The following is an 11,121-nucleotide window of genomic DNA, read 5'->3' on the forward strand; positions in this document are numbered from 1 at the left end:
AATGAGACTGCTCCAAGGGGTAAGGAAAAGCATATGCAAGGAATTTCCAGCATCAGAGACGATGTGCTTAAGACGTGAAGAGTTCCAGGGCCTCAATTTGGGAGTACTCATATGCTTGTAGTTAAAACATGCAGGAACATTTGTAGCATTAGGGCCCAAAATCTTTGCCTTGTAAATAACAGGAGGTGGGAACCTGACGCCAACAAAGGCAAAGAAAAAGAAAAGAATCAGATGATCTCACACCAACTGGGGTAACAGCTACAGTGCTCTGGTCAGGCCGGGAGTTACTGCAGAGTGGAGTTGCTCCCTCCACTGAAACAGCAAATAAAGGTAAAATTAAGTGTATACTTAATTGCTTTCCAGAACTGGAATGTGCAACACTTTTTTTTTTTCTTTTTGAGTGCATTTGTTCCATTTTGAAGTGTCAGTTCAGTCTGACAAGATACAAGAGTCTGGACAGATGAAAAGTCTTGGGTCCAGGGAATGGGAGCAATGTGGTCATTGCTGTTTGCTTCAGCAGAGAGGCAGACATTGAGCTGGTTTCACAGGGATCACTTCCAAATGTCAAGGAGACTGGAAAATTTTGAGGTATTAGAATATGGGAATGTAAATTGGGGAATAGCGACTACATTAAATAATTTGATTATTTCCTTATATTTTTTCTCATTTAATACTGGCTTCAACATAATCAATCTCAATATAATGGGGTTTAATCCTTTTCATGGTCAGGTTTTTATTTTTAACACCATTCCAAACATCACAGAGAAGAAAGAATTCTGGTATGTGAACAGAAAACTACAGAGAGCAAATGGGCTAAATAACACTAAAATGTTAGTTAACAAGAGCTTTGTTGTGCAGCACGACCCAACAAACAGCAAACAGAAACATGTCCCTCACAAAAGCAATTTAAGCTCTCCTCAAAAATAAGATCCTTTGATTTTTTAGAGGCTTTGATAGGGTACAAGATGCTCAGATGTTTCAGAGAGGAGAAACACAAAAAGCCCTAGACAGATAATTTAATTCCAGAGCACCCACAGTTACCCTGCTCTGTTACAATGGAAGACAAATTTTGTGGAAATAAGTATTTCATCTCCAGGAGCCACACGGATCTAAGAGCCTTTTCCTCGTGTGTTTACATTGCTTAAGTTCTTCATTTCCTCTGCCCGCAGCAGTGAATTGCACTGGAATTGAATGCACAGTAAAACTCCCATGTAGGAAAGGTTTATGCATTATGTGAAAAAGCTCTGCCTTGATAAATGGAGCCATTAGCATCTGGAATTCACTGCATCCGACGGGTCAGGCCATTCCGAAAACACTCCCTAAAAGTGTAACAAATTTGCTCAAATGCTAATGAGCTGAACCACCACACTGATCTCGTGAATGGAGCCAAATAGGTTTAGAAGTTGAAAGCATTTGTGTGTCACTGGTAGCCACACTTAGTGCTCTAAGTATATATCACTTTTCCTGGGAAAAAATTGTATGTGCTCCCAGCTTAGGGCTCCCTCCTGACAATATGTACCAAGTGGTCATTAGAAAAGATTACTTTTTCCAACTCTAAATTTCATGTCCATGGGATTGAATACCACAGTTTTCAAAATATCAGCTATTTTAATCAAATTTTTTTCATCTGTAGTGTCATCCAACATTCTTATTCCTAATAATCCACTGGTAGATGTCCCCTGCACGGAAAAGGACCTTTTTGCCTCTGGGTAATAACAGACTTTTCACCTTTTTGGTACAAAGGAAGCAGGGATGGAAAAGCAAGCAGTGAAATTCAGCCCTGTCTGTTGATGTGTGGAAAGAGGAGAGAGGGAAATGACCTCTCTGGGCAATACTTTGTTGGAAGTTGTAGTTTCCTAACAACCTTCCAGACAAAGGCACAGCAGCCAGCAGTGGATAACTTGGTAGCAAACCGCTTTTAAGACAGCAAGAAAACCTCACCTGAAATGTGTGTGCAGTTCTTTTTAAAAAGTCAACAGAAAATGTTTTTGTTAGAGCACAGGAGAAGCCAGAAATGTGCAACCAGAAAATCTAAACTGAGTCTATGGTCTGGTTCTACTCCTTAGTCAAGCCCAAGCAGCTGCAGCCAAATTCTATATTGCATGACAAAGATGTTTAATGAAATGATATACAGAGTGACAGGAGACCACCAGGAAAATAATGAAAATAATGGCAGATTATTTTCCTTGGCTTCTCCTCTGCGTTGGCTCATCCCTGTTCCCAGGCATGGGGCTGAGCTGCAGTGGGGAGCTGGGCAGCAGCCTGAGTGCCCTGCCTTGGCTCTCCATGGTCAGTGGTCAGGCACAGCTCTCCAGCCAGCAGCTCCCTGAGCTGGGGGCACTCAGAGCATTCCCAGATTTCCCCTTCTCTGTTCCAGACACACTCACACAGCAGCACTGAATTATTCCAGAAATAAACCCACCCTCCCCCTCCACTCAAACACGGAGGAGAGCTTTAATCACATTCTACAGGTGCTGGGCCACAAGGTATTTTTTGTGCACAGAACTTGCTGACCAAAAATGATATTCAAGGTCATAATTATTCACAGATGAGGGGTGAGATTTGTAAATGTTTTTATGAGAGAAAAAACAACTCAAAGGCCCTCAATTCCTATCAAGTGAAAACTGTTTTCCACTATTTTTCAAATTAAACTTTTCATCTGCAAGTGAGCAGAGGACTTTGAAATCAAACAAATTAAAAATCCCAAACTTTAAAATTGCAATAAAGCTTGCAAATGAACTGATTATTTTATTTTCTGGATTGCACATCAAATGTTTAAAAAAATAAAAGGTCAGTGAATCCCTCAGACCTTCCTGGCATCACTGTATGCTACAAGGAAAGCCTTTTATTCTTTTTCAGGAATAAATTTACTTTACAGAGCAGCACAATGATAGAGTGCAGAGCTCCAAACATAAATGGAATACTCTGGGCAGAGCTTCCACCACTCGGAGTAAATTCAAGAAAAATATTGACCGCCCTGTGTGTTTTCTTTGCTCTGCAGTCTGTAATATTTCTAGGAGGATGCACAACAAAGCACTTGTCTCCTCCTGCACTGTTGTCAGAAGAATTTGCTGAATGCATCTGAGAGTTGACGTGGCCTGTGAATCTCCCTGCCTTGTTTGCAGAGATGCAAACTTGCAGTGCCCCAGCTCTGTGTCCTCTGCTTATTCTCTGCAGTGCCTCTGTCACCCGTGGCATTTTGCATTTGCTGTTTTCTTAGGTATATTTAAAATAACATGCCAAATGAGATAAACACGCTGCTCAATGAATGCTCTGCAAGTTTGGGATAGTTAACAGCCTTAACCCCACTAACCAGTTTAATGTTTAATTATATAAAGCTGTGTGTGGTCCCCAACTGGTTTGAACCTTCAACACCAGTCAAACCAAGTTAAATGCAGCAAAGCAGAAAATACAGTTGTGAACAGGCAATCTGTTGGCTAAATTGTTCAAAATGTCTTGCAATTTGTTAACCTTGAACACTTTTATTTGGAGCAACATTTTCATGGTTCCCTTATCTTGGCCTTCCCAGCTTTTGCAGCCCTGCAGGTTCAGTTCTCGAACTGAATTGAGAGCAAATATTAAATACTAAAATGTCTGTTTTCTTTCCCCAAAATTAAGTTCTTAAGACAAATAAATAATTTAAATTCCATCCCCAATTAATTTCACTCACATTCTCCCGCAAATTATGGGCATAAAGATGCTGGCCAGGTTTTGAAATCTGGCCCTTCATTTCCCAGCCAAATGTGAATATTTGAGAGATAACTTTAACGTTTCTGTTCTTGTCATGTCCTGTCCTGCCTCTCCAAGCAAGCCAACAAGTTCCATTAGGAAACAGATTCTGCTTGTAGTGGCCAGCTCTATTTTCAGACCATGCGGCCATGGCTTTCAGCCCGGCAGCCTAAAGCTCTCTGCCTTCTGATGGAGGACAACAAAGGAGTTGGCTTCATCTGCACATTAGAGAGCAAACTGGTGGCCTTTGGACCACATGAGAGGATGGACACTAAAAGAAAATGGCTCAAGAATAAATTATTTGCCTTGTCTTCTTTTCAGAACTCAGATATAAAAAGGCATTGAGGCAGAGCAATGCTGGGAAAAATTAATATTTTCCCAGACTTAACCATTTCCCTTTTCAAAAAGATTTATAACACACATGAATCTCAGATGTCACATCTTATTGTGCATAATTATACCAATGTCTAGACTAAACATTATATATATACCCACACATACATATAATTATATATCCTTATGACTATGTATTACTGCTTTTCTATAATACCTATTCCATGGCAGGGTTTATATCTTCATGATTCATAAAACCTATATTCCATGGGAAATGATTTTATCCAACATGCAAGTCAGCACTAGACCTGACACCAAAGTCTTAATGAGGTCTTAACTCACCTATGGAATAATCAGCAATGGGATAAACATCATATCCTGCATTGTCTAATCACTTCTACATCTTTCTTATCTATGTGAAGATACAAACAAAAGGTAAGTACCTAAGTTTACTTGCCTGGTCATCCCACCCATTAAGACGAAGGAATACATTCTGTAATCATCAGAGAAGTTAATTACAAAAGTTAATGCTTCTACCTATTGCAGAAAGTTTCGCAGGCAGGGTAAGGCATTTTTAGAGTGCCTTGTTGGGGAAAGATAAAACAAAACTCAGGCACTGCTACTGCTGTTGCTGGGTTTGTAATGAGGAGGTTTGCTCACCTTGGCAACCTCACACATGGGGTTCTTCTCTCCAGATCTCATTAGCGTGAGGAGCACATTACCAGACAAGCTGGATGGATTCTTGACCTACTTAATTTCAATTGTGAAAACTTGTTCAGTTTTTCTGTCTGATTTTTCCAGGCGTACTTGCAAGTGACCTTACAATGTACTATATATTTCAGGCAAATATTTGTATGCAGGAGCAGTAAAGTTGAGGTGTAGTCTTGGAGTCTACTGGGAATAGAGACAACATCACACAAAAGATGAAATAGCAGGGCCTGCAACACTTAGACATCTGTACTTGAAGTTTTTGTTTGAGAAAAAATTTCCATAGTAATGTGCAAATGGATTCCTCACATGTTTTGACAGCACATCCACATTTATCCAGCCCTGCTTCCCCCGACAGATTAGCCAGGCCAATAGCTGCACAGCACCCACTGCCTTCTCCAAGGTGGAAGGCTCCTTTATGGCTTTTTATTTCTGGATCCTTGCTCTTTATACTTAGCAGAATCCCAGGAAGGTGGCTGAATTCCTACCAGAATAGCCTCAGGATGATTTAGGAGTGGATTTCATGGGTCCCATAGTCTGGGGAAGCCAGCTGTGTTTTGGGGACCTCCTGGACAATGCCAGGGTTGGCATCTGGGGGATGGAGCACAAGCAGAAATGGCATGCCTGGGAAGAGGGGAGGGAAGGAGGAAAGGCCTTCCTTGGTGGAGTATGGAGGATCTCCTGAAGGAAACCCACAGCAAATGCACTGGATCATGAAGAAATATAATGCAGTGTGACAGGCAGTATATTTAACAAAAAGCCCGTGTGAGAGAATGGGGTGTGAGGAGAAGTGACAGACTAACAGGCTCTGGCTGCAGGCAGCCACTCCAGGGCAGAGCAGGGAGCTGTCCCCAAGCAGCTGTGCCCGTGGCCTCAGCAGGGACCTCCAGCCCCTGTCCTGCAGGGCTCCCCTCCAGCTGGGTTTGTGAGAGCTGGGGGCTAATCCACGGCAGCACTGCAGCCGTCACACTGACAGCCTGCTTCACTTGTTAAATAATAATCAGCTCTCCAAATCAGCTCAGAAATTATAAAATAAAGTTATAAAAATAGCATGCAGACCATATGTTAGTTTTCATTTCAAAGTTTATCCTTGCTCTAAAGAAGGTTAAATCGTATTCATTTCTCTGAAAACAGTCAAGATATAGGAATTTAAAATACCATGAAAGTGTTATCTATAGAGTGCACTCTGGCGTACCAAGAAAGAAATCACATATGCATGGGATTACAGAATACATTTCAAGTCAACAGAGAAGCACATCATACAGTAACTAAGAAACAAACATGTTTTTCTGACTCAGAAAATTGAGTTTAATTTAGTCTTCAGAAATCTGTATCTGTCTGGCCTGCTAGCAATCATGGATAGATGTGGCATGAGGAAGCCACTCTGAGTGTCTGGTCCCTGGGACCCAAACCTGAGTTTGGGGCTCAGCATGTGTGAGGAGAGGCTCTGCAGCCGCTCACACCCTGAGAGTGGGGGGTGGGGGGGAAAGACAAAGTTTTGCATCTCAGAAACTCTGCAGAAGTTGGAAAGCCTGTGAATTCCTGCTCAGTGTGAAGCAGCTCAGAGCTGTGAGAGCAGACAATGCCTCTCCTCTGGCATGGCAAGGTAGACACAGCAGGTAGAGATCCAGAGAGGAACAATAGGATGTGGATAAAAACTTTTCTGTGATTTAAAAAGTTAAAGCTGAGCAAGTACAGAAGACTGGTGTTAACGCTTCAAACACTCCCTCAACACATAACCAACTGTCACATATTTGCCACAGAGACATTTGTGATCCCAGCTGGGGTGGGGCCACAGGACAAATTCTTAATCAAACTGGCAACCAAGCCATATTGTGCGGTCAAACTAGATATCCCTGGGAATATTTTGTGTGTAGAAGGTATCAGTGCCACCATATCAAAACACTTGGGTCAAATGCACCCTAAGGAGACCCTGACCTGCTCTGCGGCCTCAAGGCCATTTTGTTATCTTCGTACTGTAGGAGACACTTTGAGATCCAATCAGAAGCAGTTCAGACAAAATGCAGCAAGAATGCTGTATGATACACTGGTGACACCTGATTTTCTTGGGGCAGGACAGAGTTCCCTGAATGCATCACCCTTCAGCTGGGCACTGTCTTTGCAGGGTTCAAGCAGAGCTCCTTGTCCATGCAGTTCCCATGCTTGCCACATATTTTACCATCATGTTTCTTGCACGTGCAGCCAGGCCTGACAGATACAATCTCCAGACCTCCAATGGCTGCATATATTGTGCGTATTTTGGAAGGTATGGCAGGAATCTGAAGGCACTGCAGCATCTGTTAGTTACATATGCAAAAAGGAAACTTAAGAATTACCATATGGGGGTTTCAAGGACTTGAGCTCAACTTTTGTCCTTCAATGCCTGAATGCAGCTCTCCATAACACCTTCATCTTACCTAAGTCAGAAAAGTTTTAAAATTGTTTTCCTTTTTGGTTTAAAAAAGAAAAACATACTCATTTGATGGTGCAAACAGAAAAAATTATGTTTGTTTGATCATAGATTTGAGTCCCTACGTTGCAATTGTATGAGATGTTTGAGGTTAGTCAGGGAGGAAAACTTTGCTGTAAACCCAAATCTTTAGGTTGTATTCTGGGCAGATTTAGGTCACCAAAGATTCCTGCCTAAATTTCTGAGTAGTAGACGTGAATTAGTGGATAAAAACCCAGTAATCCTTGAATCCTTTATTTCTGAGCACTCATCAGAAGATTACTGAACAGGATCTGTCGATCCCAAGTTCCTGGATAACCACTGACTCCTCCTTTAGAACACCTGCAACTGAGAACTGAAAAACAGGATCTGTGGATATATGTTCATAAAATATTTGTATTATGGTTCCCTTCAAAGCATAAGTGCATGGAATATAAATGCCAAAGCAGCCTAGCAAGGAATTTGACAATATAGCAACAGGAGCTGCTAAGAACAAACATTTGGCCAACTACTGTGGGACAAATGTGCAAATACATGGAATTTGCAATTGTCCATGCAAAACATGCACATCCCAAATGTGCCTGGGGAAAAGGAATAACTGTCCCCAGGTATTTCTGCCTGGCCATTTGCCCATGGAATTCCCCTTGTCCCAGTGTGCACAACCCTGGTAGCTGCACATAAATCAGCTGTGGAGCTGGGACGGTGCTGGGTGTGAAATCAGGACCATTTTTCAGTGGAGCCAATTCTCCTTCTTTTATCGCTGGTCTCAGGATAGTCAGTACTTGTCTTTAAAGCTTGTTTCTTCCAGTCCTGTAGCTTTGTGAGCCTCTCATATTTCATTTAAAACAAAAACAACCAAAAGAAAACATGCAGCTTTTATGGTCACAGGGAAAAGCCTGAAATGAAGAACATACCAGCTCTAAAAGTAGAAAGCAAACTGTAAGAATCCAATATGTGTTATTAAAAAAAATATTAAGTCCCTAAGCCACTCATGATTTTTAAGACTGTACTTAAGATTTCTCAGCATATGGCACTGGGAAAGCTGCTATTTTCAAATGCATAATGTTTTATGAACATGTAAGCAGACAAAGCACTGTAGATACATCAAAACACAGGCGAGGAAGGGACCTTCTGCTACAGCAAATTTCTTTCTCCTTTCATCACATGTCCAGCCCTGTAGTAGACTTTGGACACACAGTTGTACCTCTTTCTCTTCTCAACTGTGTGTCCTTCTCCTCTCTGCTTTCCCTGCCTCCCTGTTCATGCACTCCACAATGCAGGCACCTCTGAGCTCTCCAGAGCAAACTTCAGACCCTCAACCCAGCACCACTGGGAAGTCCCAGAGCATTCTCAGCTCCTCAGGCCCCTGGAAGCCCAGAAACACCAGGAGAAACACACCAAGGTGATCGTGCAGACATGCAGATTTTTTGGCAATGCACAGAAAACAAACAGCTATTTTCTGGAAGGAAATGTCATAAATAACATAAATATATTAACATTGAAAGCTCTTCCCCACCTCCCTGTCTCATTTTGGTGGTTTTTTTTTTTTTTTGTTGTTGAAGGGTGGGTGAGTCAGTGTTGATCAGGTTACCTGGTAAGCAGGTCTCAAACTTCCCAAAAACTAATACATAGAAAAGTTTAAATTAAAATGGAGCCACAAAAGCCCCTTGAGTCTGGGCCAATTAAAGTCCTGGGGATTTTTGTGCTAGAATGTCATTTCCTTCTCTTATCATAAATAAGGTGTTAAAGCACTGCTAAACACATCACTTAATGCATGAAGGGACACATCACTGAGAGCAATCCCCTTGATTTCCTGTATTTTTTAAAGCTTTTGTGCCAGTATTCTTGAAGGCTCCAGGACCATCCAGGACAGGCACCTAAGTTCCCAAACTGATAACACAAACAGCTGCTGATTCCGTAAGAAGGAGGAGGAGGACTGAGGGCCCAGTTTGCTACCAGCTGGCACTGTGCCCATCAGTGCAGTGTCAGACTGGAGAGGCAAAGAAAGGATGCTGAGCTGGCCCCACAAAGCCTTGCTGATGCAATCCAGCCCCAGCTCTGCAGTCAGCCACGGTGCTGCTCCTCCAGACAATCTAGTGCAGCCTATTTTAGCTGTTTCTCCTCATTAAATACCCAAATCGAAAAGAGCCAGTGGAAATAGCACACTGGCAAACTTCAGGAAAACAGGCTGACTGCAGGAACATCAGTTGTGGATACACAGAGAACAATTTGTTACTACCAGGCAAAGGTGAACCCAGGTTAATATTACATATTTATGTACACCAAGAAGAAGGCAGTTTGAAAAAGGGAATTAAATGTTCTGTAATGTTGATAGAGAAAAGTCCAATCTCCAGGTTTCATTACAATTGTTTGGTATTCATACAAATGCTCAGACTCTGTGTCATTCCTTATCAAATGACTCTTCCATTGTAAATCATCTAAATTGTTACAAATTCAAGTTAAGAATCAAAAGTGTTCCTTAAAAATCCACTCCTTTGATGTAATATGAATTACTACTCAGAGCAAAAAAAAAAAAAAGAAGAGAAGCAGACCTAGATCTGCTTGCTGCCTAATTTAGTGCCAGTAATAGTTCAGCTCTAATCCCTGGAAATAGAATACAAAAGTACGTACACACACACACATATGCAGTGTATCTATAGATGTATTTGAGACTTTTCTTGCATCCAATCTGGTGATTCAGTACATCCTGCTAATAAACACAGCTCCATGACCATGACTCATCTCAGCTGGATCTTGTGTGTGTCAGGCAGCGAGTGAAGGAGGGAGGTGAAGGGGCTCAGTGATGGGAACGTGCTGCTGCGGACAGGGCACGGAGCAGGAGCAGCAATGGAATCAGCTCTCCAGGCAGCAAAATGCCTTTTTCCTGTGCTGGTGGCTCCTGCATTCAACAAATACACACAAACGTGTGTGTGTTGTGTGCATGTGTGTGCATACGCCTCACCAGGAAGGAGTGGAACAGGAATGGGTGTCCAAACTTTGCTCCTTCTCATCACAACAAGACACACTGAACCAAAAGCAGAGGTGTAGAGTGGGTGTCTCTGGCAGAGACAGAATCCTTTTATCAGGACAGCCCTGCAGGCCTCCATCCTCAGCCCTGCTCTCTGCTCCAGCCACTGCCAACTCAATTCTGAGGTGCGCACTAAAACCTTTACATGACCCAAAGCCCCAAAACACACATCACGTATTTAGGTTGAGGGAACGACATCTAGGAGGCCCCCAGGCAGAAAAGACAACAAACTGCCATTGCATTTAAGAAAACCTTTGTACTTAAGAGAACTTTGCGTAATCAAGGAGAGTAGCATTGGAACCTTCCTGGACCACAGCTGTTTTACCAAAGCATGACAGAACACGGCAGCAGTTATTTCTGTGCCTTTTCAATGCCAAGCCACTGTGAAAGCTGAAGCTTTTAGTTTCCACTTTGGAGCCATGTTAATGCCCAAAAGTGCAAGCATCAAGTTAGTCTGAAATTTCTATGCCTAAAACCTGTTAAAAATGGATAAGGACCAAATACCTTGGTTGGGGAAATCTGTCAAAACTTGTGTTCGAGTTTTCAGTGCATTTACTGCTGCTAGGTTATCTGAGACACTTTAAATCTCATGACTGGTAATGACTTTACCATGAAAATTCCAGCCTTAAACCCAGCCCAGTCCAGGGCATTTTAACATCTACCACTGCCATGGCAGAGCCCATCTTTTAAGGAGACATAATTAGAAAATCCTGGCATTCTCTCATTCAGTTAGCATTTGTTCTAAATGTACTTTAACAATAAGGCCCATTTTCCTCCAGAACAAGACCCAGGCTTGAGGAATGTTCCTCCTCCTACCCTGACCACGAAAGCATTTGAAAGCTCCCAAGTAAATTGCTGGACATGAGACCCCTGA

This window comes from Geospiza fortis, unplaced genomic scaffold (genome assembly GCF_000277835.1).
Source record: "Geospiza fortis unplaced genomic scaffold, GeoFor_1.0 scaffold361, whole genome shotgun sequence".
NCBI lineage: Eukaryota > Metazoa > Chordata > Aves > Passeriformes > Thraupidae > Geospiza > Geospiza fortis.